Here is a 27,900-nt window from a genome sequence, read left to right as displayed (position 1 = left end):
GGCCACAGGCAGGGAGCTGGAAGGGAAGCGGGGCTGCCCGGATTAGAGCCGGCGCCCATATGGGATCCCGGGCGTGCAAGGTGAGGACCTTAACCATTTGTGCCACCGTGCCAGGCCCCACTGAAATATTATATTGTCTGACTGGAGATGGCTTACAGGTTGGTAGTTAGAGCTATATGTTGCCTTTTCTTAACTTTGTTGGAATTCTGTTCTTGTTTCATCAGGGTGGGGTGCGATGTGGGGTAGGTAAGAGTGAAGGAATGGAGATGTACTCAGATCCTGTTAAGGCTTTGTGATGGTTACTGTACTTTCTCTTTTGATCCTCAGAGTGTTTCATTGTTTACTTGACTTTCGGGTCTGATTTAGCCCAGGCTGATACTCTGGACCTGATAGAGAACTGTAACCTGTTAAGAGTGGCAGTTAATCCCTTATTTAGACAGCTTTAGGTTTCTGAGGCAATTTGTAGCTGTTTGCCACTCTACAAGCTTTTGTTTTGTGCCTCTTATCCTTACTCTCTTTTAATTCCATCTTTTGTTGCTCATTTACATTATGAAAACTGTTGTGAATGTATGCATTTTTTGTTTTGTGTGTAGTAGCATTTTATCTGCTAGAATAAATAAAAGACTGCTACTAAGTTCTTGGAAGATGTTTGGGCTTTGTTGTAGTTAAGTGTATTTTATAATAAGGTCATCTAATTCATTTTAAATTTGAATGAAAAAATTTTTACATAAATGGTTGTTAGACTGTAGATCTTATGCATTATGCTCATCAGATCATTTTCCTTGAAAAACAAAAGCAAAAATAAGCAGTTTACTGGGGAGAGTTACTAGTATTTTTAAAAGTAGAGAAAACCAACCAACCATCAGCTAATAACCAGTTTTAACAGTTTTCAATGCATGACCAGTCTCATTTCATTTATATCTTGCCCTTTATTCCCCACTCTGTGTGTGTGTGTTTAAAGATTTAGCTACAGAGAGGAGTAGAGAGATTTTCCATCTGCTGGTTCATTCCCTGTATGCCCATAACTGCTGGAGCTGAGCCAATCCCAAGCCGAAAGATTCCTCTGGGTCTCCCAAGTGGGTGCAGGGTCCCAAGGCTTTGGGCCGTCCTCCACTGCTTTTCCAGGCCACAAGCAGGGAGCTGGATGGGAAGTGGAGCAACCAGGATTAGAACCAGTGCCCACATGGGATACTGGTGCTTGGAGGTGGAGGATTAGGCAGTTGAGCCAAAGGGCCAGGCCCATCCCTGATGTTTTGAAGCAGATCTGAGATATTAGTCACATCATTTAATCCGTAGATACTTATCTCTGAGATGTAACTTACATTGTCTATATTACCCATAAATCTAATTTCTTAATATCAAACACTCATGGACTTTGTTTTTTGCTTTCTGAGTGTTAAACATTAGTTGCATGAATATATGATGTAAAGTTTTATATTTTTTATTTTATTATAGGTTTTTTTGAAAATATTTATTTATTTTTGTTGGAAAGTCAAATTTACAGAGAGAAAGAGGGAGGAAGATCTTCTGTCCCCGAGTGGCAGCAACAGTCAGAGCTGAGCTGATCCGAAGCCAGGAGCCAGGAGCTTCTTCAGGTCTCCCATGTGGTGTAGGGTGCCAATGCTTTGGGCTGTCCTCAACTGCTTTCCTAGGCCACAAGCAGGGAGCTGGCTGGGAAGTGGAGCAGTCAGGATAGGAACCAGCACCCATGTGGGACTGGTGTGTGCATGCTAGGCAAGGACTTTAGCCATTAGGCTACTGTGCCAGGCCCGTAGGGTTCTGTAATATAATATTGTACGATACATGGTAAAAGATACTTTTACCCTAAGAACTTTATAGTTGTGGTTTGAGTTTGAGTAGTTTGTACGTTTAGGATGAATTTGATTTCAAGGTGCAGTAAAAATAAGCTTTTAGATTTTTGAATTTCACGTATCAGAACGAGCATTACAGAAGCTTTTCTTTGATTCATGAAATGTTTGTTAAAGTGCTATCGGTGAGGGACTGCAGTGGTGCTAGGTTCTGGGGCGGACAGTGAGACTCAGTTTTTCCTGCACTGTTGTCTGTAGGGAGAGGTTTACAGATGTGTCATCTGATGTAGTAAGTAAGCAAGATAGATGCAGAATGCTGTGAGTCATCAGATGATGGGGCAATGAAAATATAGTTACTACGTGCAGATATTGACATTTATTTAATGAACTGCTTTCAACAGTTTTTCAATATTTTGGAGCAAGTAATGTTGGTTAACATGAGGGAAACTGTACGAACATGTACCATTTGGTTTTGGTGATAAAACTTGAATAGAAATTTATTGGGTATGTAGCAGGAAGTAGAACAGAGATTTGGAAATACAAAGTAACAAAATGATGTCTGAGGAATTGTGGGTAGTCTGCCTGGGCGAAGCACAGTGTGTCTGTGTGACTGAAAAGGTAACAGCAGGTGAATAACCCCATCACTACAGGCCATAGGATGTTTTGAGTCATTCTTGAATCTTTGGTGGAGAACGAAAGGAATCTAGTTGTGAGGTTCTGATTGGTAGACAGCCTTATGAATTTTAGGGTAGAATTCTGTCAGCTATGAACTAGGTCATCTTTGAGCAGGCATCTTTCAGGAGCTCATCTACAAAGTGGTCGTGGTAATAGGTTTCCTGCAGGTCATTGGAAATAAATCATGTAGTGTTTGCCTTTGGGCTTTGCATGGAAGGTGTTAACCATCCTGGGAAAGACCATTAACTTTAAAACTAAAGCTGCGATTTAGGAGTGCGGGAATACAGAAGCACTTTGGGCACATCTCACTATTTTGGCTTTCTGTATTCTGACTATGTCTCATCTCCTTTGCAAGGAGGTTCTGGGTCCAGGTTTTGGCTGCCTGCTGGGGTATTGTGAAGGCATCTTGGATAGAATTCATGCAAACCGAAATTGGCCATTGTCTTTAATGTTTCTTAGTAAATGTGAACCACTATTCCATGCTGGAAGCCTTGGAGTTATTTTGACCTAAGTCCTCATCACATGATTCTTTTACATTTTTAAATCTCAAAGATATTTCTCTTCATCCCCATTGCTTCTATCCTAATCATAGCCATAATCATCATCTTTGACTTTTGAAATATCTTCATGTAATTTTTGCAGTAGGTGCATTTGCACAGAGTACAAAATGGAAAGGTTACAGAAAGGGTGTGACAGTGAAAAGAAAATCTTTCCCACCACCTCCCAGTGATTTAGTCCTTATTTTCAGAGGTAATCATGGGTAAAAGTTACTGGTTAACTTTCGTATTTTAGCACATAAATAAGTATATATTTTTTCTTCATGCAAGTGAGGTTATACTGTATAAAGATTGTCAGAATGCTTTGTGAGTTTCATTGCTTGCCGTATGAAAATGTTAGTAAGTTCTTTGGATTTTTGTAGTGAGACGCTGAGAGGATTGAGTTGGATGATTTTTTTTCTTTTTAATATTATTTACATAGTTTAGAGAGATGTATGCCCATGTGGGCTGCCAATCACAGAGTGAAGGATCAGCCATGGAGGAAAGTGGGTGGGACAAATGTTTCAATTTTTTTTGTCCTGTGTCTGTAGTGGAAGGGTGGAGATCCTTGCTTTCAAACTACCCAGCCCCAACTCCCGTGCTCTCCAGAGGGAGCTGTGGACTAGTAGGGACCCTCCCCGGTTCCCCTAGCAGGCCTGCTCCTAGTTCCAGATCTCATGCTGGCTAGCAGGGGCACTGGCCCTGCTTGGCCTGCCTTGCCTTCTGTCCTAGCCTTTGCATGTGCTGGTGGGGACTGTAGCCTGGCCTCGCCCAGCTTCCCCTCTGCCCCAGTTCCTGCATCAACTGATGGGTGCTACAGAGTCCCACAGAAGTGAGCCCACAAGTCTCCTTTAGAATTTGCCCCTAGATCCAGTACTCTAGCATTCCAGTGGGTGCTGAGGCCCAGCCTGATGTGGCCCACCCCCTGCTCTGACACGGGCAGGTGGGTTCTGTGGCCTAGCCCAGCCAGACATGTCCCCCAGCCGCAGATTTTGTGTGCGCATGGGGGGTGGCTGATGCTATTTAGCTCAGTGCAGGTCTCCCACGTGTGCCAGTTCCTTGGCCCAAATCAAACATGGCTTCCATTTTGCTCCCTCTAAACCACTCTCTCAGCTCTCCTGTTTTTTTTTTTCCTTAAAGATTTATTTATTGTTATTGCAAAGTCAGATACATAGAGAGGAGGAGAGACAGAGGAAAATCTTCTGTCCGATTCACTCCCCAGGTGAGCGCACCGGCGGTGCTGTGCTGATCCGAAGCAAGGAGCCAGGAACTTATTCTGGGTCTCCCACACGGGTGCAGGGTCTCAAGGCATTGGGCCGTCCTTGACTGCTTTCCCAGAACACAAGCAGGGAGCTGGATGGGAAATGGAGCTGCAGGAATTAGAACGGGCGCCTGTATGGGATCCCAGCGTATTCAAGGCGAGGACTTTGACTGCTAGGCCATGGCACTGTCGGGCCCCAAATGTAGAAGTTTTATTCACATGTGGTTTCCTAAGATAGCAGTTGCTTAATTTGTGCATTATGAATTCAGTGGAATATTTGGCAAATTTTGCCTTAATGTTTTAGTTTTATTGGTGTGACTGATTATCTGGCTTCATGAATAACATTTCCTGAATGTATATGGAAGTAGCCGAGGTTTATATTACTTAATATCTTGTGTTTGAGCAGTCATCCATCCATCTTTGTGATTTATTCTTGAAAAAGGCACAACCTTTAGTGTGTTATTAACTTATTTCATAGAAAATGTTAATTGTAGATTTTAGAACAGGGCTAGAAAAGTGACATTTTGCTTTTTTAAAATCATTAATCCTTTGAAGTCACCGTAGCTATGCACATTTTATATCGTATCAGAGCATTTAGGGATTGTGTTTGAAGCTCAGCCATGAAGTACAGTATTTTGTGTTAGCGGTGTTTACAGTGTGCTGTGCTGGGAACAAGGCACACCTTTGCTAGGCTCAGATGGCCTGTAGTTTACCTTAGCGTTTTGTAGTGTGCTGTGACCACTTTACCTGCTCTCTTGAAGTTTCTTTTGTGAATCATACTGGTTGAAGGGGAAGAGAGTATAGACGGGTCCATAGAGAACCTGTTGCTTTATTTGAAAATAATGCTTGTAAACATGTTCCATCAAGAATTAATAGGCTTCTCTCCAGCCTGGATCCTGAAAATGCTGGTTTGATTGGGAGGCCATGTGGTACACGGGAGCACTGGGTTAGTTTTAGCCTGCTTTAGTCAAATCGCTTAATTCTTACAAATTTACTGTCCGTTATTAAAATGAAACACCAGGAATTAGGAATTTCCAAAGTGCCTGTTTAGGACCAAAATTGTAGCTGGCTATTGGTTTGAATTTTCAGGGCTGACTCAGTTCTTTAAAGTTTTTACTTTTTTTTCCTTTAAGATTTATTTATTTTTATTGGAAAGGCAGATTTACAGAGAGAAGGAGAAACAGAGAAAGATGTTTCATCTGCTAGTTCACTCCCCAAATGGTTCCAGTGGCCGGAGTTGAGCTGATCTGAAGCCAGGAGCCAGGAGCCAGGAGTTTTTTCCAGGTCTGGGACATATGTGAAGGGTCCCAAGGCCTTGGGCCATCCTGTACTGCTTTTCAAGGCTACCAGCAGGGAGCTGGATGGGAAGTGGATCAGCCAGGACAGGAACCAGTATCCATATGAGATCCCAAGGCCTGCAAAGTGGGAATTTAGCCACTAGGCTATCGTACTGGGCCCAATTTATTTATTTTTTTGGAAAGCCAGATTTAAAGAGAGAAGGAGTAACCGAGACAAAGATCTTCCATCCACTAGTTCATTCACCAAATGGCCGCAACAGCTGCAGCTGAGCCAATCTGAAGCCAGGAGCCAGGAACTTCTTCCGCGTCTACCATGTGGGTGCAGGGTCCCAAGGCTTTGGGCTGTCCTCGACTACTTACCCAGACCACCAGCAGGGAGCTGGATGGGAAGTGGAGGAGACAAACCAATGTCCATATGGGATCCTGGTGCTTTCAGGGTGAGGATTTAGCCAATTGAACCATCATGATAGGCATCCTATAATTTTCTTACATTTTTTTTTGTATATACATTGAATGTCATATCATGTTGTGATACATTTAACTTCAACCGAAAATGATTTATATGTTTGAATATTGTAGTCTAGTACTTTTTCTTTTTGTCAATTGCATTTTTCTTTTTTTCATATATATACAAATTTACTTTTATCATTATTATAATTTTATGATAAGAGTTCCATAGGCCCTGGAATTTTCCTTACCTCCTCCCCAAGTCCGCTTCCTTCCCCTACTGAGTTCCCCGTGTTGTTACTATAGTATAGTTCTTCATGAACAATCATATATCCATCATTGTGGGCATGGACAATGGCAGAGAGTCCAGCATCCTATTTTTTTTAACTTTTATATTACTGAACTTTATGTAGAAAAACATTTGATTTCAAATGAACATTTAATGTAAAACCAAACGTTCTTTTAAACTGAATTTTAACATCTGTACCATTCAAAAGCTTTATCATTTCAAAATCTCTTATCTAGGGTACATATAGAAAAGCTTTTTTTATATATATGAATAGAAACAAAGGGATTTTTTTCATCCAGCATCCTATTGTAAAGACATAGTTAACAGTTTCATTGGGAGACCATCTTTGATGTGGAAGTAGAGATGCATACTGCATTGTATCCTCACATCTGGATATGACAGTCTCCGTTGCACAGTTACTATACATCCTGTAAAACGAAAAGCCACAATACAAAATCGACAACATGAAGAAAGATAGAAATTTACAATGCTATGAAGTTAAATTACATGCTACTGGATATGATAGTTTGCATTCCACAGTTATTGTACATCCCCTTAAATGAAAAGCCACAAAACAAAATGAGCAACGGGAAGAAAAGAAGAAATTAAAAATGCCATGAAGTTAAATAATGTGTTACTGGATGACAAATGTGTCACTGAAGAAATAAGAAAGAAAATCAAGAACCTTCTTGAGGAAAATGATGCTGCTATATGATCTGTGAGTCAGTAAAGACACTGGTTCCCAGGATTAGGGAGATATTAGGTGTTCTATATAACTAGACTGCTGGTGGTGTTGATCTTGTGGAACCTGTTGACTGTTAGGTCTGAGGGCCACACGGACCTATTTTGACTCATACAATGCCAAGGTTGGTATTATTTTCCCTATGGGACTAGTGTAATGCACTGAGGTCAGTGAGTTCTCTCCCGGCTCAGCGTATCTGCAGCTCACTGTTGTCCCTGCAGTCTTAAAAAGTATTTCCACACTGTGCAGATTGACTCCTGATGTGCCACTGCTAGAGTTCTTGATCTGCTGGCTGTCAGATCTGAGGACTACCCGGACCTATCTTGGGTGGAACCTGTAGGATGCCATGTTGTTACAGTTCATTGAGCCAGAAATGAGTTCACTCCTAGCTCAGTGCATGCACAGTTCTCTCCCATAGCCCTTGCCTCCTTAAACAAAATGGCGCCCGATTCAGCTCTAGGGCGTGGACGGGGCTGTGAAATCCACTCTGTTTCCACACTGCCTCTTTGAGATCTGCCATTCTGTCTCTGCTCCTGGTCAAATCAAACAGACCAGCAGGATGGGAAATTCTTTGGGTTCACCTCCTGAGCTCCTGGTGAATGTCCCTTCCCACCTTATTGCTGGTGGAGTTCAGCTGCTGGTGTAGTTCATGAAGCAAGTCTGGACTGGGCATTTTGGGTCAGCACATTAAGTTGCCCCTTAGGAGGCCTACATACCATGCTTGGACTGAGCACTGTTTACTGGTTTGATCCAGTTTCCTGCTAAATGTGCCTGGAGGCAGTGGATAGTGATCACTGTTTAGGTTCCTGCTACCTACCTGGGAGACCTGGGTGGAGTTTCTGACTCCTGATTTTGACCTCTGTTGCCTTGGCTCTTCAGTCATTTGGGGAATGACCCACCAGATGGAAAACCTATTTTTCTCTCCCTCTGTCACTCTGACTTTTAAATAAATAAATTAAAAAAATTATAGAAAGGGTCCAGTATTGTGCCAAAGCTGGTAAAGCTTTCACCAGCATCCTATAAGGACACTGGTTGGTAGCCTGGCTGCTCTGCTGCTGATCCAGCTCTCTGCCAGTGGCCTGGGTAAATAGCAAAATATGGCCCTAATGTTTGGGCCCCTTATAGCTCCTGGCTGCAGCCTGGGCCAGCCCCAGCTGTTGTAGTCATTGGGGATTTAGCCAGTAGATGGAGGAGCAGTCTCTGTTTCTCCTTCTTTTGTAACTCTTTCAAATAAAATAAAAGAAATCATTATTTAAAACATTATAGGGAAATATTAACTTTTAACAGTATCTCAATATCTTCGTATAAAAATTTTTACCCATAATATTGGGATAGAGATGCAGAATAAAGAAAAGAGATGGGGGAGGAATTCACAGCAAAATTGAATATTTAGAAATAAAAGTTAAGAGGGTGGCTGGTGTGTAGATTGAGTGAACACATGGCTGCAGCCCAGTTTGAGCAGACTTGACTTTTAAATATTTTTAGGGTATTGGGATGTTTGGACAAATGGGAAGTTGAGCAGGACTGGAGTAACTTTTTGTGGGCCTGTAGACTTACAATTTGAGCTTGCTAGGCCTTGCTTGCTTGGGCTATGTGGTTGGAAAGAATCTGAAGGGTAAAATGGGAGGTAGTACAAGGCACAGATTAGAATGGTCTTCAGCAAAGCAGGATTCTGCAGGACTGAGTTCTTGGTGGAGGATTCTTCATTTACTGTCCCAGGGTCATGAGACTGTGGCTTGTGTCCTTGCTTTCTCCTGTATTATTTTGGTGATTAGGTTAAAATAACTACAGTGCTTACTGTTGGACCGTTAAATGCTTTCTGTAATATTTTTTTAATAGGAATTGCAAATTTATATGCAAAGAAAGAGACTTCAAGTTGGGTTGTATAACAGAATGTCACTGTTGTGGTTTGCCATCAAACACCAGTTATTCTTTAGCTTCCCATGCCAAAATACACCAGTACAGCATAACATTGTGCTCCTTACACCATATTGAGACCAGCTAAACAATCCTTTCCCCAAATTCTTAAGGCACTTAGAGCAGGCAATATGATTCAAAATATTTTAGGAAGAGGGGGAGGGAGGTGTAGATGTTTCTGTAAAAATTTGAGATGAATGAGCAAGAGGAAATATAGGAGGATTAGTCTACATTCAGTTGAGGATAGCTACAGTTTCAGCAATGTACATGTAGCAGTCTTGCATTTGTAAAATGGGCTGGTTTATATAATTTATTCTGGTCCTAAAATTTATCATTTTTGTTCTTTTGCTCTGCTTTTGAGCTTGTCATATGTAACCTGAGGTGTTATTTTTTTTCTCTTTTGAGAAAAATCTGAGAAAAACATTGTTAGACCCTTTAAAAGTAGGAGTGTCTCGAAAAGTTCAACCATTTATTATTTAAAAGTAAGTTTATTTATCTTCTGTGTAGTGTTGAATCGTAATGTTGTGGAATGATTTCAGTATTGTGCATTTTTGTTTAATTTATTACCTATTTTGGAGTGTGTTTAGTTTCCATGTACTTATGGATTTGCTGTTTTTTCCCCTTTTATTTGTAATTTCATTCCATTTTGCTTGGAGAGCTTAGGTTTTATAGTCTTGTAAACTGGTTTTATCACCTAACTTAGGGTTTAGCAGACATTAGCATAACTACTTCAGTTCTTCTTTGGTTACTGTTTGTATGATGCATGGTTTTTATGTCTTTTCTGTTTCAACTTGTTTCTATCCCTACATTCACAATACATCCTTTTTATTTTGTTTATTTTAAGAATGATCCATTTATTTTTAGTGGAACAGCAGGTATACAGAGAGAGATACAAAGATCTTCCATCTACTGATACACTCCCCAGGTGACTGCAAGCTGGTGTTGAGACAATCTGAATCTAGGAGCCAGGACCCTCCTCCAGGTCTCCCGTGTGGGTGCAGGGTCCCAGGGCTTTGGGCTGTCCTCCACTGCTTTCCCAGGCCACAGGCAGGGAGCTGGATGAGGCTAAGGGTAGCTGGGATAAGAACTGACGTCACATGGAATCTCAGCATGTGCAAGGCAATGATTTTAGCCACTAGGATATCATGCTGGGACCCTCTTTATTTTAGTTTAAAGATTTGTTTTATTCATTTGAAAGACAAAGTGACACGAGAGAGTTGGGGAGAAGAAGCAGAGGGACGGGTGAGGGATTGATTAATTGCTTGATTCATCTTCCACCCACTGATTCATTCTCAGCTGGCTGCCACAGCTGGAGCTGTGCCTGTTTAAAGCCAGGAGCCAGGAGAGTCCTATGGGTAAGGAGTCCAAGGAATTGGGCTGTTCTCCACTGTTTTTCAGGATCTTTAGCAGGGATCTGAATCAGAAGTGGATGGAACGGCCCTCGGATGCGGTGGATGCGGTGTGGAAGGTCGTAGCTATGTCACAGTACCAGCTCCTTAGGGGCTTTCTGGATTCTCAGGTTCTTCCGAACTTAGATTTCCAAACTTAGAAGCATTTCATTCACTTTTCCCATTAAAGCTTGGTGTTTGCCCCAGTTGTTAACCCCAATCTCAAAGTAAAACAATTGAATTGTTTTTGACAAATGCCCCTGGAGTAAAGGCTTTTAATGCTGGGTATTTGTGTTAAGTCAAATACAGATAGGTTTGAAAGTGGAGACTGAGGCAACCATCAGAAAGGTCAGATGATGGTAAGCCTTCCGGAGACCAGACTTCGAAGAAGCTGTTCGCTCTGCTCACTTTTCAGGCCACTTCTCCCACAAATCCTTGCTCACTCAGGTCTCCTGCAGAGTGGGGTGGATGGGACTAGGGCAAGTTGAAGAGCTACAAAGCTGTTTTGACTAAGAGGCAGCTGTTTATTCTCCAGTAAAGAAAAACTCTACAAGCCTTTGCTTGGTTTGTGGGGTTTATTAAAAAATTGATTCTGAAAGTGTTTGTCAGTGTTTTCATTGTAGAAAATCTGTGGGTTCTCAGTGCATCAGTGCTGCTAATGTTACTTGTGATTTTTTTTTTAAGATCTCTTTTTCTTTATTTGAAAGGCAGATAGAAAGAGATGCAGATAAAAAGATGTTCCGTCCATCTTCAGATCGATGTAGTAGCTAAGGCTGGGTCAGGAACCTGGAACTCCATCTAGGTCTTCGCCCTGAGTAGGAGGGGCCCACGGGCTTGGGCCGTGTCCCACTGCTTTCCCAGACACGCCCATGGGCGTTGCATTGGACATAAAGAAGCTGGGACATGAACTCGCACTTCAATTTGGGACGCTCCTATTACAAATGGCTGTGTAAATTGGTGCACCTCAGTGCTGGCTCTTGTCTTCATTTATTTTTAATAATAAAATAAATTATGATTTCCCACAGGACTTTTTTTTCAGTTCAAATTCAGGACTGTAAATTACTGTTTTCAAGTTCCTTGAAATCTTTCTTTGTGGTTGTATTATCAGTTGGCTATACAGAAATTTTGTTTACATTTTGCTTTTGGGTTTTTGTGGATTGCTTTTTAGCTTTTTTTTTTTCAGTGTAACATTTAAAACACTTAGATGGTTGTTAAAATTTTTACATTTCCCCAAATCAAAATGTGCTATAATATTCTCTCTAAGCACTAACGTTTTTTCTCTTGTTTTTATTGGAGAGAGTATGTGGGCAAGTGAGAGTGCACTAGTGGCCACCTGATCTGCTGCTTCTCTTCTCACATACCCGCAGTGTACCGCACCCCTCCCTCCCTGGGCTCGAGCTGGAGCTAGGAATTCAGTCCAGACTTCTAGTATGGTTGGCAGGAACTCGGTTGAAGCATCACGATTTCCTTCCTGGGTCGGCATTAGCAGGAAGCTGAAGTTAGGACCTGGAGCTGTGCATTTTATCTAGGAACTCTGATAATAGTACATATGAAATAGTTTATATGACTATTGATTTAAGAGTTAAGAGTGTGTACATGAATGTATGCACACACATGCCTTTATATGTGGCAATTAAACAGTCCCCCCCTGCCCACTGCCTTTTGCTTTTTTTCTAATAGTTCCAGAGATTAACTTTCAGATTTTGGTTTCTTGTGAGAAGTATTCCGTGCACAGTCTTATTGATAATTTTCTACTAAAAACACTTTGGCTTCTTCCTATTCACTGGAATGGAATTTAAAGTTCTTAACATTTTGATTTCCAAATAACATTTATTTATTTACTTCTTTATTTGAAGATTTATTTTATTTGAAAGGCAGAGTTAGAGAGAGAGGAATCTTCCGTTTGCTGGTTCATTCGCCCAAACAGCCACAGTGGCTGGAGTTAGGCCAGTCAAAAGCCAGGAGCTTCTGTCAGGTCTCCCTGTGGATGCAGTGTCCTAGGGACGTGGGTCACCCCCTGCTGCATTCACAGGCCGTAGCAGAAAGCTGCATGGCAAGTGGAGGATGCCAACACCACGGCGTCGAGGGGTGACTTGCTGCACTGCCGTGCCGGACCCACCATATTCCATATTGCTGATGGCAGTAGTGTTTTTTTTTTTTTTTTAATAAAGATGTATTTATTTAGTTTGAAAGACAAAGTTAGAGGGGAGAGAGAGACAGAGACAGAGAGACAGGCAGGGCAGGCAGGCAGAGTTTTCCATCCTCTTGTTTGCTCTCTAAATGGCTGCAGTGGCCAGATCTGGGCTAGTCCGAAGCAGGGGCCCAAAAACTCAGCTCATCACCTGCTGCTTCCCCAGGTGTGTTAGCGAAGATCTCGACTGAAAGTGGAGCTGCTGGTGCCACGGTGGCCACTTCACCCAGTTTACCAGTGCCTGCTCCAGTTAGTGGGCTTTGGATTTTTCAGTGCTAGGCATTTTTTCTAACCTGAACATGGCAATCACCCCATTTACACCTACATTCCCTTCTTCCTCTATTGTGTGTGTGTGTGTTTTAGTTAAATCTGCATTTAGAATATGACTATATAAATTAAGTGTTGTTCACCAGTTACTTTTCCTAGGTACAAAAGGGAATGAAGTGTTAATTGGCTTTTCTGTCTCTTTCATGTATGTAGTCATGTGAGGTTAAACACATTGGATAACATCAACTTGCTTTTTTTTTTTTTAAGATTTATTTATTTTTATTGGAAAGGCGGATATACAGAGAGGAGGAGAGACAGAGAGAAAGATCTTCCGTCCGATGGTTCACTCTCCAAGTGACCACAATGGCCAGAACTGAGCCTATCCGAAGCCAGGAGCCAGGAGCTCTTCCAGGTCTCTCACACAGGTGCGGGGTCCCAAAGCCTTGACTGCTTTCCCAGGCCACAGGCAGGGAGCTGGATGGGTAGTGGAGATGCCGGGACTAGAACTGGCGCCCATATGGGATCCTGGGGCGCTTTTAAGGTGAGGACTTGAGCCGCTAGGCTCCTGTGCCTGGCCCTCCTCATCCTGACTTGTACCTGGTGTTTTGTTTTTAGTCTTCAGAGTTAAAATGTTTGGATTTTTTGTTAAGGAAGAAGGGAAGGTAATAGAGGAGGACCAGTTCCTTCAGATTGGTCTGGAGGATCGTGTCTAGAAGTCTCAGTAGTTTCATCCTTACTTTTGTTTATTTTGTTTTGGATAACTATTGTACTTCTCTTTGAATTTCTTGTCACCATTTCTTGGACCTTTCCAAGATTCCACTGGTTGAATGAAGTTAGGATTTGTTGACTGAAAGTGTTGGTACTTTGCCCTTCATCTGCCTTTTATCTTTCAGAATTTGTCTTTTCTTTCTCTTTCTGATCTTGTATTCTTGCTCTAATATACCAGCATTTTACATTTGCAGGATCTGTGGGTCAGAAATTGAGAGAGGGTGAAGTAGGGATTTGTCTTTTTTTGCTCTACAGTTTTGATGTTCTGTCTCCAAAATAGTAAGCTAAATAAAACTCTTTTCTTTATAAAGTTAGGCTATGCTTCTACCACCAGCCTGTTTTAATAATGCAAAACTGGCTTGCATCTGGTATGCTTTCTTGAGTGGTTAGAAAAAGTGGGTGGCATTAGCAAAGCTAGTTTGGAACTGAGCATCATACTAGATGCTTTTTTGAGAATATAGTGAGAATGTACTTTGTCCAAAGAGTCTTAGAGGTACTGTCTTTTAAAACAGCAACAACAACAGCAAAAAACAAAACAAAAAAACGTATACTTGAATTAATTTTTAATCTATGATAGGTTGTTTGTCCTACTATATATTGTGTTGATGGAAACATGTTGCTGGCTAGGCTTTTCAAAACCCTAGACAGGTACTTTCGTCAGTTGCACATTGTGGGTGTTTCCTAATCATTGAACCTAGCTCTAAGTTCTGTTGGTCATCTGATGGTCATAAATTTGTGTTTCTACTTATGTCTAAATAAAGTACAGAAACTATAGTTTGGGAAAATGTTAGTATTTCACCTGAGAATGATATGCTCTGTTCTAGTGCCAGAGGGACATCTTGGGAACAAATTTAATTTATTGTTCATGATTAGCTTCTGGTTTTGTATGCCTGTGATTTTGGCTTTGGATCTGTATTTTTGTTGCTGTTGGAGATGAGAAATATCTACTCTGATGAAAATGCTTGTTATCTTAAAAGAGAGAGTGGATTTGTTTTATAAATTTTTGATATCACTTATCTGTAAAGAACTGTGGTATCTCATAAGTATGTTTAATGTTCACTCGGGACCCAGCAGGCTAACATAGACAGCTTTTGACTTAATATGGTTCACCTTAATATTCTTCAATATCACTGTGGTAGGAAATGACATACTGTTTTTTCCCCTGTGCTGGTTGCTATGTAGTGCAATATTCTCACGGTGCTGGGGAGTAGCAGCAGCAGCAAGCTGCAGCTCCCATCTACCACATGATCATGAGACCAAACAGCTAATACTCTGTAGTGTGCTTTGTTGCTATGATTTTTGGAATATTAAATGCATTTGGACTTAAACAAACTTTGCTTATGGTGGAATCATAAGGATGTAACCAATTCTGTTCTGTTGTGAAGAGGAATATTTGTGCCCTGCCTATACCCTGAGAAGTGCTATGCTGTAATAAAGTACTGTAGTTTGAATATGCTTTTTAAAAAAGATTTATTTATTTTTATTTGGACAGGCAGGTCAGATTTACAGAGAGAAGAGACAGAGAAAAGGTATTCCATCTGCTGGTTCACTCCCCAACGACCACAGCAGCCAGTGCTGAGCCGGTCCACTTTATCTGCATTGGAGACCTCGGTGGAGTTCCTGGCTCTTAGCTTTGGCTTGGCTCTTGTGGGTATTTGGGGAGTGAACTAGCTGAGAGGATATTCTTCCACTGTCTCCCTGTCACTGCCTTGAAATAAGAAAATAGATCTTTTAAAAAAGTCTTGGGCCCGGCACAACAACTCAGTGGCCAATTCTCGTGTTGCAAGTGCTGGGATCCCTTCTGGGCTCCACTTCCCATCCTGCTCCCTGCTTGTGGCCTGGGAAGCAGTGGAGGACGGCCCAAAGCCTTGGGACCCTGCTCCTACATGGGAGCTTCCGCTGTTGTGACCACTTAGGAAATGAAGCAGCAGGTGGAAGACCTTTCTCTCTGTCTTTCCTCTTTGTAATTCTGACTTTCCAATAAAAAAATTCTTAAAAAAAATCTTGTAAAAACTCTTTGCCTGTTTAATTTTTGTTAAAATATTATGTAATTTGTCCACACTCTTTGAAAGATTTATTTATTTTAATTGGGTTAAGTAAGTAGGAAATAGAGGCTCACATTTCCATTTTGCTAGTTAGATAGGGACAGAGCAGCCTTGATTTAGTCTGGGTCTACTTTTCTCCAATACCGAGGGAGTATTCTCTTGAACCGTCCATGGAAGCTTGCTGCCTGGAGTTGGAAGGCTTTGTGCTGTGACCGGTGTGTTGGCAGGGGCGAGTTCGGCGCAGAGGGAGTTGTTGCTAGGTCTGTGTGGGAACTCCGTCCCTGCGGTAATCAGGACAGTCATAGGAGTCACCTCATTTGCTTCTTCTCTATCAGAGTGTTATTCATTGTTTGCAAATGTTTCACGTTTTCTGCTTCATTTGTTAGCTAATATGGCTGAGGTAAATCTGTTCCCCTTTGCTTTGTTTTGACCAAAAGCAGAAATCCTTAATATTTTGTAGCTCTTACTTTGTATTTATCTTCTATCTGCTGGGCAGAATACTTTCTTGCTAAAAGACATGCCTTTATTGTAGTAATGACCTTTAGATTTTGGATAGTTATGTGATGTAATGCATAATCAAAGGGACTAAAGAATGGATATAAGAGTGAAAATATTCAGATCAAGTGCAAGCATAAGTATTTCTTGATTTGAGGCCGTATGTTTATTTACGGCTAATGAATGCTTTAGGCGTGAACTTTTCACCTCCATTCTATGGGTACTGTTGTTCTACAGGGTTTCAATTGATTTTTAACAACTAAAATAGTTCTATGTACCAAATATATTTAGGAATTTAGAGAGTAAAGAAAAATCACCGTTCTTTCAAAACCAGCGGTATCCTAATGAAGTGTGTGAATCGTTAGTGAACCAGTGTAGACGTGTCAGTCACTGGACTTGGTGATACATTGCTTGTCCTTAGTGGAGTGCCATTATTACATATGTAAGGTTCTATTAATCTTCAAGGTGTTTTTAATAGTAGCATGTGCTTATGTATATATTATGCACGTATTATGTATATTTGTATGTTATGTAATAAAATGTATTTAACATAATTAAGCATACTAAGTTTCAATAATTTACATCTTGTAATTCCTATTGATGGATATTTAGGTTGTTTTCAATCTTTGCTAGTACAGTCTTGTATGTTATTTTATATAATGTTTGATTATGGGACCCAGTTTTTATGTTTTTGCATTATAAGCAAAAGACATTTAAAAAGTTAGATCTTATCTAGAAGTTCTGTTTCTGAAAGAGTCCAATGCAGAAATCTGAAAAGTTATTAGTGTACTCCTGTTCATTGCAGCGAGAAGCATTGGCATAGGAGTAGATAAAAAGAAATTCGTATATATCTAAAGTGGATTATTTTTATTTTATTTCCTATAGTGAACAGTTGTGCAATCTTAAATAGGAAGATATCTTGTCAAGTGGTACAATAAGGATTAACCTTGATTGCGTTAAATTACATGAAATATGTCAGTCACGAAAGGACAACTATTTAAACTAGTTAAAATTGTAGAAACAAAAAATAGGAAGATGGTTATCAAGGAGTAGAGAGATATATTAGAAAGAATTAGTGTTTAAGGGGTTTAGATAGAGAACAAGCTATTTCTATTAAGGTAAGCATTTATTCAGTATTAATTTTTTACTTGAATGCTTTGGAATCAAGAAATGGGTGCTTGATTGGTCCTGCTGGTTTGTGTTGACTTGAGAAGCTTGCCAGTAGCGTTTCTGTGGTATTTTCTAGATCATTGCTGTTTTAAGCTACGTTACTACCACTATCCTGATTGCTCTAGGTAGCCTTTTGCTGTGCTGATGGGTCACAATGAAATTAAGTGCATGGCACATTGCTTATGTTGCTTATATATCCTTGACTTTTTAGCAACATTGTATACGACAGAGTATTTGCACATTTGATGAAATACACTTTTTTGAATTTTTAAAACATATGCCGGGCCTGGCGTGGTGGCGCAAGTGTTTGTTAAAGGTCCTCGCCTTGCACGCCCGGGATCCCATATGGGCGCCGGTTCTAATCCCGGCAGCCCCGCTTCCCTTCCAGCTCCCTGCCTGTGGCCTGGGAAAGCAGTCGAGGACGGCCCAAAGCTTTGGGACCCTGCACCCGCGTGGGAGACCTGGAAGAGGCTCCTGGCTTCGGACCGGCATAGTATCGGCCGTTGCGCTCACTTGGGGAGTGAATCATCGGATGGAAGATCTTCCTCTCTGTCTCTCCTCTCTGTATATCCGCCTTTCCAATAAAAACATAATAAAAATAAATCTTTAAAAAAAAACATATACCAAGCTATTTTGATTTTCCTGTTATTTAACTAACCTTTCTTTTTCTGCTTGCTTATTTTATTTAGACCCACAGCTCCCGCTACACGCATCTTACTCCATGTTTAGTTTCTCTTTATTTTTTAAGTTAAGAATATGCAGTTTAGAAAACCAATGAAACGGCAAGCAGCCTTTCGTCTCTCGCAGGTACTTACACCTGTAGTACATAGCTGTTACTCAGTGTGTGCTTGCATGTTTCTAAAGTACTGTGCATACCAGTCTATTTCTGTGTTCTGCTTCACAATTTACATTCTGTCAGCTTCCCATTATAGGGGATAAAGTTGGTACTTTTTAAAATCATTTTTTTCATCTAGTATAACAGCTTTTGGTTAAATAAATAAACAGTGTTTACCCTGTTACTGCTATTTATAGTGACAAGTCAAAAATGTATTCAGATGTGTTTCTTCATGGGAGAGATTTTTGGTTCATGAATGACAGCTCAGGGATGAAACTCACATAGGTAGGGCAGAGCTATTTTGTTGTCTCAGTGTCTTGTGGCTGCTGTATCAGGTAGCTGGCAGCAAAGTGGGTGGTTGAAAACTTAGACATTTGTTTCCTTGCGAATTTGTTTTCAGGCCAGAATCTTGAAATCAAGTTGTCTGCAGGGCCATACTCCAGAAGTTCTGGCAGCAGATCAGGTCTTTGCCTCTTTCTGGTTTCTGGTGGTTTATCATTAAAATTTATTTATTTGAAAGCCAGAGTTGGGAAATAAAGAGGGGAGAGTTGGAGGTCTTCCATAGGCTAGTTCACTCCTGGAATGGCTGCAATGGCTTGGGTTTGGGCAGGCCTAAGCTGAAAAAAAGATTTTTATTTTTTTATTGAATTGCCTTTATGAAATTGAATACCAGTTGACTATGTTCTTAATGATCAGTTCATGAGTTTTCTATCTTCTGTTGGTCTGTGTGTACTATGCTGCTTGGTTATTGCAGCTTACCATATTAAATATTGAAATCAAGGAATATGAATTATTTTTATTCTTTATTATTGTTTTGATCACTTAACTCTTGCCCTTATCAATATGTCAGTATTTCAGGGATGTCTCCGAAAAAAATCAGGTGAAAAATTTATGATGTGGAAGAAGTTGGCATGAATTCAAGCATTTTTCATACCAAGAAATTTATCTATAATACCATTTGCTGTGGCCTTTTGAAGTTGTCATATAAAAGAACTTGCTTGAGATTTTGATGGCAACTGCTTGAAACATCAAATTAGGGAGAATTTGCAGTTTCCATTTATGATATGAATACATTGTATATTTGATTTCTTTCATCAATGTTTTATTGCTTTCATATACACAGATCCTGCATATATTTTCTTAGATTTATAACTAGGTACTTTTGGGGTGATAGTATTGCAAAATTTAAAAAAACATTTTATTTTCAATTACTAATTACAAGAGTATGCATTTTTGCCCACGGTTATATGCTCTTCAAGTTGAATGAATTTAGTCTTGTTATGGTTTAAAACACTAAGGAGATTTCTGTTTTTTCTCTTCTCATTGCTATCCTGGATGGACAGTTTTTGGCATTGAAGATCAGTTTTAAAATAACATTTGGATGATTTTTAAATCATATTTTAGTATACACTGGATTAAGTGAGTTGACTTATAGAGGTCACAGTATTAGGGAGAAGTGTCTTATTTGATTCCTTTTGTCAGGTGGCTCCCGGGCTTTGTACAGGTTTACATAGGCTTTCAAAGGTCCTGAACGTAAGTCAGTTTGGAATTCTGTCTTCTCCTGCCTTTTTAATTTCTGCCTCCCTCTCAAACTCTTCTTTTTTCTACTAGGTTAAGTTTATATTAAAAGCTTTGAATTATTCTTCTGCCTCGCTATTTTGCTCCCTTTTCATGTAAAAAAAGTTTTTTTTTTTATTAGAAAGATCTACAGAGAGAAGGAGAGACAGAAAGGTTTTCAATCCACTCACTCACTCCCCAAGTGGCTGCAATGGCCAGTGCTGAGCTGATCCAAAGCCAGGAGCCTGGAGCTTCCTCCTGGTCTCCCACGCGGGTGCAGGGTCCCAAAGCTTTGGGCCGTCCTCGACTGCTTTCCCAGGCCACAAGCAGGGAGCTGGATGGGAAGTGGAGCAACTGGGGCATGAACTGGTGCCCATATGGGATCCTGGACATGTAAGGTGAGGACTTTAGTCGCTAGGTTACGGTCCTGGGCCCTCATATTTACATTTTCAGCAAGAGTGCTAGTCCAGGTTGCCTGAAGTAGAGAAGTCTTTTTCATCCCCCTTTGTTTCATGGTATACACCAAAATGTTTTGTGCTAATTGTTGGGAGACATTGTTGAGGGCCCTTTAAGATGGGTAATAGTACATCTGGGATGCTTGGGCTGCCCTGGTGCCCTTAGCTGTTTTCTGCATTGCTCCCCCTGAGGTCGAGCTGTCTCTTCAGGCTCCTGTTACTCATTCTCTGTGTATTTATTGGAATGCTTTGATTGTAGTATTCAGTCGCAGAGCCAGAGCCATGTTTGTATGGTTAGGTTTTTTAATTCTTGAAAGAAGGGAGGAATTAGAGATGCTGACTGAATGCTGGGCTAGTATAAAATTTCACAAGGGAGAAAAAATACAAAAGATTGCTTCCTTTACAAGAAAAGGAAAGATTGGTAAATATTTAAACAGGTGAGGGGGGTGGGGATTTTCTCCTTCTGAAACTAACATGTCTTGTATGGAAAAAATATGCAAATTTAGTAATTCCGGAAAGAATTCAAAGGTTAGAAAGAAAAGATATTCTATAAATACTCCAACAATATCATAGGATTCTTTAGGAAAAGAATTTTTATAATCCAGTAGAGAACAATGCACAATTTTAAGAAGGTTGACAATTTATGAAACAAGTAACAAACTTTGTTGTTAAATATTTGGAAAAAAGCAAAGAATAAAATTGAACATCAATGGCAGAAGAGTACATTGGTTCTCCTTTGTTGATGGGCTTATTAAGCTTAAATTGTACTTTTTTTTATTGCAGATACTAATTTTGAGATACATCTATATGTTTGACATGATAAGCAGTTGATATAGTGAATGAAACAATTTATAGAATTGTGTATCAAAATTGTACTATTTATACTTTATTTAGCGAAAACTCCAAAAATGTATATTCACATTGATTAAAAAATTTTAAATTCTTTTAATCTTTAGGGAGTGAGTTTTACTAGTTGTAAATTTCTCTAGTTGTAGAGTTTTTCACTTATTCAATAAATGAAAATGCCTAATAGAAATTAGTAATTGGAAAATGTTATTATGTTTGTTAGTGAAAATAGCTTTCTATTTATGTTGGCCCTGGGGTTGTGAATAAATGCATGTGAATGTACTTATTAGTTCATTTGGCTGCATGCACCTACAATAAAATAGTGGTAGGTAGGCAGGGCAGGAAGTGTCATTATGCTCTTAAAAATTGCTAGAGCAGCCAAGCTGCCACCTGTGGTGCTGTGGGTGCGGGTTGAGTCCTCCCTGCTCGGCTGACAGCTGCCGCCATTTAGGAAGTGAGTCAGTGAAGGGAAGATTCATTCTCTCTCCTCACCTCCCCCAGCTCTGTCTTTTGAAACAAACAACCAAATAAGAGAATAAACAGGGCAACATAGTTTGCTGTGTTGTAGTAGTATTCAGCCTTCGTTTAAAAATACTGAAAAGAAAAATCACAGCTCTCAGTATACTAAGAAGATACAAAGAAGTAAAGTTTAGCATTTTTTTAGATTATTAACATTTTGAACTGCTGTATTATTATCATATTAGTACTAATAGTATTTAATTTTGTTGCCATTTGTAGCTTTTAAATATGGAAAGTTCATTGTTTCCTTTGAGTTAGTTTATTGTTGTTTTGGATGTGTCTGTATTTTTCTTTCATAACATTGGGTACCTTTTTAAAAATAACGGTATAAAATAGAATTGCGAGAAAATGTAAGGAAGACCTGAGTGTGTGTGTGTGTGTGTGTGTGTGTGTGTGTGTGTGTGTGTGTGTGTGTGTGTGTGTGTGTGTGTAATGGTCAGAGCAGGAAGTAGAGCTCTTCTGTACCCCCTTTCTGCTTTAGTTGCTCCGTGTGGTGCACGCATATGTGAGCAAGAGCTGATTATGGAGGTCTGCTTTCTTGAATATTGCTTTAGACCTGTAGGTATGACCTGAGTTGAATATCTTAAAGGTTCTCGAGCCGTAACATTTGAATCGCTTTCTGCTAGTTCATAGCTCTGGCCTTGAGCACAGAATTTTACGTGCCTTACACCTCAGTTTTCCAATCAATGAAGCAGTGATAAGTGCTTTAGTAGATCGTATCTTATTGAGTAATCGTAAAGACTAAGTAAATATATATAAAACATGCTTAGTGCTTGATAGATATCAAAAGCTCAAACGTTAGCTGTTGACAGCTTAATGATCAAGTTGTCTGGTCTTATTTCAATGGTATGGGTCACTGAGAATAGTTTACAATAACAGTGTCTTAAATAATTTATTTGAGAAGAATGATACAGTGCTATGATGGTTTCTTGAATGGTGCTTACTTATGAGTAACATTAGTATTTTAACACATCCTATACAGAGTAATACATGAGGAGAGGCTGAGAAATCTAAGATTGAGTGAAATGTTTTAGTATTGCTATACTGATGTGATGCAAAATGTTTTCTTAGGGTAGAACTACAGATGTGTAAGTCCCTTAAATGCCTCTAAGATGTTAAGTGAGTTTCTTTTTTTCTTTTAGCCTTAATCATTTTTTTGTGTTAATAATTCTTTTATTAGGATTTTTTTTTAAATGAGGGGAGAGGATAATGCACTACACTTTTGCATACTTAACTCTTTAAGAGTCCTCAGAACCAGTCCTATTCAAGCTGCACTGGTACTGTGTTCCAGCAACATGGGCTTGTCCATGAGACCCTGAAGCAGCTGTTATCTAATTGCAGTCAGCAGCCAGGGGAAAGGTTAAAACAGTTCATTTTGTTCTTCATTTATTTAATTGTGAAGAACTACATCACCAAGCCACAGCAATAAGGAAAACTGGAACTCTCAGAGGGACATCTTTATTGTATAGATAGATACTCCTCTGAATAAGTGATAACAATAGTAAATGAAATGGAAAAGCTTGGAAATCTTTTATGTAAGTTAAGGGATAGGTGTGTCATTGAGAGTCAATACTAGCAAATTCTTAAGTGCAGTATGTTGAAGGCATTTAAGCAAGCAGGCAGGTAAGTTGATGAGTACCTGCAAAGGGGAAGAACTTTGTCTTAATTTATGAGGCATATTTATTTTTTTAAAGGTTTATTTCATTTTTATTTGAAAGGCAGTTTTACAGAGAGGAGGAGATCCTGAAAGATCTACTGGTTCACTCCTCAAATGGCTGCAGTGACCAGCTGAGCCCATTCAGAGCCAGGAGCTTCCTCCCGGTCTCCCACGTGGGTGCAGGGCCTCAAGGACTTGGTCCATTCTCTATTGACTTCCCAGGCCATAAGCAGAAAGCTGGATGGGAAGTGGAGCAGCCAGGACAGAAACCGGTACTCATATGGGATGCTGGCGCTTGCAGGTAGAGGATTAGCCAATTGAGACACCATACCAGCCCCATATGAGGTGTATCTCGGTAAAGGATAGCAAATTTATTTATGCACTAATTTGTAGGAATTTTTTTTTCGATGTAGGGAGAGCAGGTCAGAAGGATAGTGTGAATAAACTAAATCAATAGAGATTTATACCGTTCAGGTGTGTATATATCATGCATATATTTATGTGTATTGCATACAATAATATATTATTTATTGTCCCTTTACAATGTAGGGAGAATGAAAGACTGGAAACTAAGTGGTGGATGATGGTGGTAGTGCTGCTACAGAGAAACACTTTTTGCTGATGTTGTCTGGATAGGCATAACAAATACGTTCACTAATCTCTGTGAAGCAGCTGGAGTAATCAACTAGTTACGCATGTTTGGATGTTTGAATTGTAAACTGTTAAAAATCTAAGGAGCTAGTTGGATAATAGATTTTGGAGACGTGAATTTGGAGTAGACTTTGGATAAGCAGTGGAAATAAAAGTTTGGATGTGAGGGTGCAACTGCTCAGTTTTATAGGCAGTAGAAAAGAATTGGGGGATGGAGAGCAGGTAAAATGACAGTGGATAACAGGTGCTGTTTAGAGTATGAGTGAAGGTAGAAAAAGTCAGTGAGCATCAGGTGAGCGTGTAGTGTAGATGTTCATTGGAATTGGAATGGTGGCTTGAAAAACAGGAATGGTATGAGAAACACTAGAGAAAACAGTAATTGGTTAGAAGTATAGGGATGCAGAAATGACGAATTGGTGGTACTAATTAAAGAAAATTAGGGAAAACTTTTGAACAAGATGAAAAACTTTTAATTGTTGAGTATAAGGTGCTGGTGGGATGGATGAATGAGAAAAACCTGTTTTTGTTTTTTTTTTCTTCAAGCGTTAAAAAGATTTCAGGGTCGTCAGCATGGAGATTTAATGAAGACTAGGTTGTTTCTCCTTCTACGTGAGAACTTTTAAATTATTTGAGTAAAACTAATGCCCCTGATGATTCTGCCCATTTAAACTTAGCTTAAAATTTTTAATGCAAGAGATCTCTATCATTCACCAAGCTTGGAGCCCTCCTCTTGTGTGTTATCAGCCCAACAGGTGCTACTCCTGGGGAAAATCTGTAGCGGGGCAGATCCCAGTCTCTACGAGAAATTGTACCATAAAATTGAAAAATTTCAAAATTAAAATTTAAGAACAACAACAAAAAGATGTGTTACTCATACCTTCTGGTGACAAGGGATCAGGTCAGACTAGATTCTGGAGAGCTGATTATTGCCTTCAATTTGTATACTGTACTTTATTAAGAACGCAAATACTTTAGTAGCAACCATATTTCATGAATGACACATTGGCCCGTATGTAGTCTGCTTAAATTGTTTCCTATGCTTTAAATAGTCGGCTGGCTACTAAACCATCTTGCAGGTTTATAGAAATTGTGGGCAAGACTTCATATTTCTTTTTATTACATTAAAAAATAGTCTTGGTTCATTTAACACCACTGACATGTTTAAATCTACCCCTTTTCTATCTTTGATATATCATTCAGCCACTTATGGAAATAAAAATCACTTCTTTAAAGCTTGTCTGCATATTACTAAATTCCAAAATATAGCATGTTTTATCTTAGCTATATGCTAACCAAATTCATCACAAGAAATTATTACTTACATTTATTTAGTTATATGTCTGTTTACAAGCGCTAAACCTTTTTGCTTCTGAAACTTTATCATAGTTTAGAAGTGAAAGGTAATTATATTGTTGCTGTTTAGGGATAACTAATTTTTCAAGTGGTAAAAGTACCAAATCGATAATAAGCACAAATTACATTGAAAGTAGAAGGAAGACAACCAAGCTTTCAAGTCATCTAGGAGTGTCTTGGTTAACAGTATTTTTAGTGCTTAATGACTAACTTTTTAAGATGCTTCTTCTTGTAGGTGTTCAAGCTACCAGCTATAGAGTGTAACAGTTTTGTGCAAGGTGCTGCTCATTTCCTAGTAAAAGATACTTCATTTTAATTAGGTTTTTCACGTGAAAACATAAATTTCACTTTTCTGATATTTAGTGTAAGTGTTGAGTATTCAGATTTTTTTTTAAGATTTATTTATTTTTATTGGAAAGGCAAATTTACAGAAAGAAGGAGAAAAAGAGAAGATCTTCCATCCGATGATTCACTTTCCAAGTGGCTGTAATGGCCAGAGCTGAACAAATCTAGGGCCAGGAGCCTGGAGCCTGGAGCCTCTTCCAGGTCTCCCATGCAGGTGCAGGGTCCCAAGACTTTGGGCCGTCCTCGGCTGTCTTCTCAGGCCACAAGCAGGGAGCTGGATGGGAAATGGAGCAGCTGGGACATGATCCTGGTGTGTGGAAGGCGAGGATTTAGCCACTGGGTTGTTGTGTTGGGCCCCAGATTTTTTAGAAAGCTTTAAAAATGAACTTAATCTGCTCTATCCAGTACAATAACCAGGCTATTTGCTCATTTATATTCAAATATTAAAGTGAGATAATTTAAAAATTCATTTGTTTACTTGTTCCTAACTTTCTTAAGAATTTAGTTGCCGCACATGTCTAGTGGCTTCCTTAGTGGACAGTATAGCTTATAGAATTTTTTTTGTTATTTATAAAAGAATGCTATTGAATGACAGCAACTTAGCTACACATGGTCTCTGTTCAAAATGTATCTGTGGTTGGATAGCCTCCCTTTCCCAAGGAAAGAATAATAAGTCTTAATTGATTTTATATGAGGAGAAATGATATATATTGTAAAAACAATTAGAAAATATAGAGAAGCAAAATGAATACAATAAAAGTTTCTCTATGAGCCAATTAAAAACGCTGTATTGTAACATCTTTATTCCAGTGCTTTTTCTGTGATGTTGCATATAAACGTGGTGTATGGATAATTGTGTTTCTACATATCTAAAATAAAGAATAAAACAAGAATATGAATGAGAGAAAGAGAATGAGAAATCTTACATGTGGTGATTCACTCTGCAAGTAAATGCCTGTGGCAGCCAGGTGGCTGGGCCCCTGGAGCCAGGAGCCAGGAGCCGGGAGCCAGGAGCCAGGAGCCGGGAGCCAGGCACTGCCTCCAGGTTGCTCTGGTCGTGCCCTCACCTGCTGTCTCCAGGCTGTGCATTGTTGGAAGTGGGGAGTGGGCTGCGTCCCAGGCTTGCCCATGTAGGGGTGGGCATCTTAGCAGCTGTTTGGTATGCAGCCCTACAACACCTACCTCTGAAGGTAACCCTGATTGGAAATATTTCTCCTTTCCAGTTTACCTACATTTTATTTTAAAAAGCCAAGTTACATGTGTATTTTGTATGTTATCATTAGCCTTTTGGCTTAAAAATACATCGTGACAATACTTAAGTTTCATTCTAGATTGTTTTATGTGAGCTAGGAGTATTGTTACTTGGTTTTCTTTAAGTACTCTTTAAAATGATAGTATTTTGCTTTCAGTAGCAGAATTATCTCAAACACTTTAAGTGAATTAAGGAATTTTCACTGAATAGGTAACACCAAGCAGTTGGAAACTTCTGCTTTTTTGCCTATTGTTAGATATTTAACTGTCACCTTCTTCATTGAACATTAACATTAGTTTTGCAGGTATATGGTAGCTTTGTAAGAAAGTTATTGAGAATTTGTTGTTTGGCTGTTAATCAAGCCTCAGTGTATGTGTAGACGAGAAGTTAAAATTTCTCCTTCTGGTTTTTATGATGACCACAGTTGCACATAATATGGACTTTAAAATGTTCCTTTTATGAAAAATGAGACCTAGACAGTTGATAATGGTAGTGAGATGGCATCAATATAAAATGTTGGATTTTTAAAAATACAACTTTATATAAAGAAAATAGATTTCATTTATTTTGTATGTTTTTTTAAAACTAGTTATTTACTTACCACCGCCCCACCCCCCCGAGAGTGAGATTCCATTTGCTGACTCACTACCCAGGTGTCTGCAAAGGCTGGAGCTGATCTGATCTGAGCCAGGAGCTTTATTTGGGTCTCCCACTTGGATGCTTTGAGCCACCCTCCACTGCTTTCATTGGCCATAAGCAGGAAACTGGAATGAAAGCAGGAAACTTGACCTGGTACCCATAGGGGATGTTGGTACTACAGGTCTGCTATACCACCATCCTCGGTCCTTATATATAATTTAAAAAATGTGATACTGTCCCCCCACACCCTGTCCTCTTAGTTTATTTATTTGTAAGAGTTACAGAGAGATTGCTCTTCCATCCACTTGTTTACTCCCTAAATGGCTGCAATAACCAGGATTGGACCAGGAACTTAAAAGCTTCTTCCAGATTTTCCTCATGGGTGTGGAGTCTCAACGAAAAAGGCCATGTTAGGCTACTTTCCCAGGCGTGTTATCGGCAAGCTAAAGCAATTGGAAGTGGAGCAGTCTGGGCTTGAACCGGCACCCATATGT

The 27,900-nt window shown here is 39.6% G+C and overlaps 1 protein-coding gene across 10 annotated transcripts in view; it reads left to right on the top strand.

Annotated features, from left to right (window-relative positions):
• Positions 1-27,900, top strand: part of KDM6A (lysine demethylase 6A) — a 138,548-nt gene that overhangs the window by 10,409 nt on the left and 100,239 nt on the right. The gene's annotated exons all lie outside the window — the stretch shown is intronic.

Source organism: Ochotona curzoniae, unplaced genomic scaffold (genome assembly GCF_017591425.1).
Source record: "Ochotona curzoniae isolate NIBS_2020 unplaced genomic scaffold, NIBS_Ocur_1.0 contig_1274, whole genome shotgun sequence".
In the NCBI taxonomy this organism is placed as follows: Eukaryota; Metazoa; Chordata; class Mammalia; order Lagomorpha; family Ochotonidae; genus Ochotona; species Ochotona curzoniae.
Note: the sequence above shows the minus strand (reverse complement) of the source record. Positions and strands in the feature narration are given on the sequence as shown.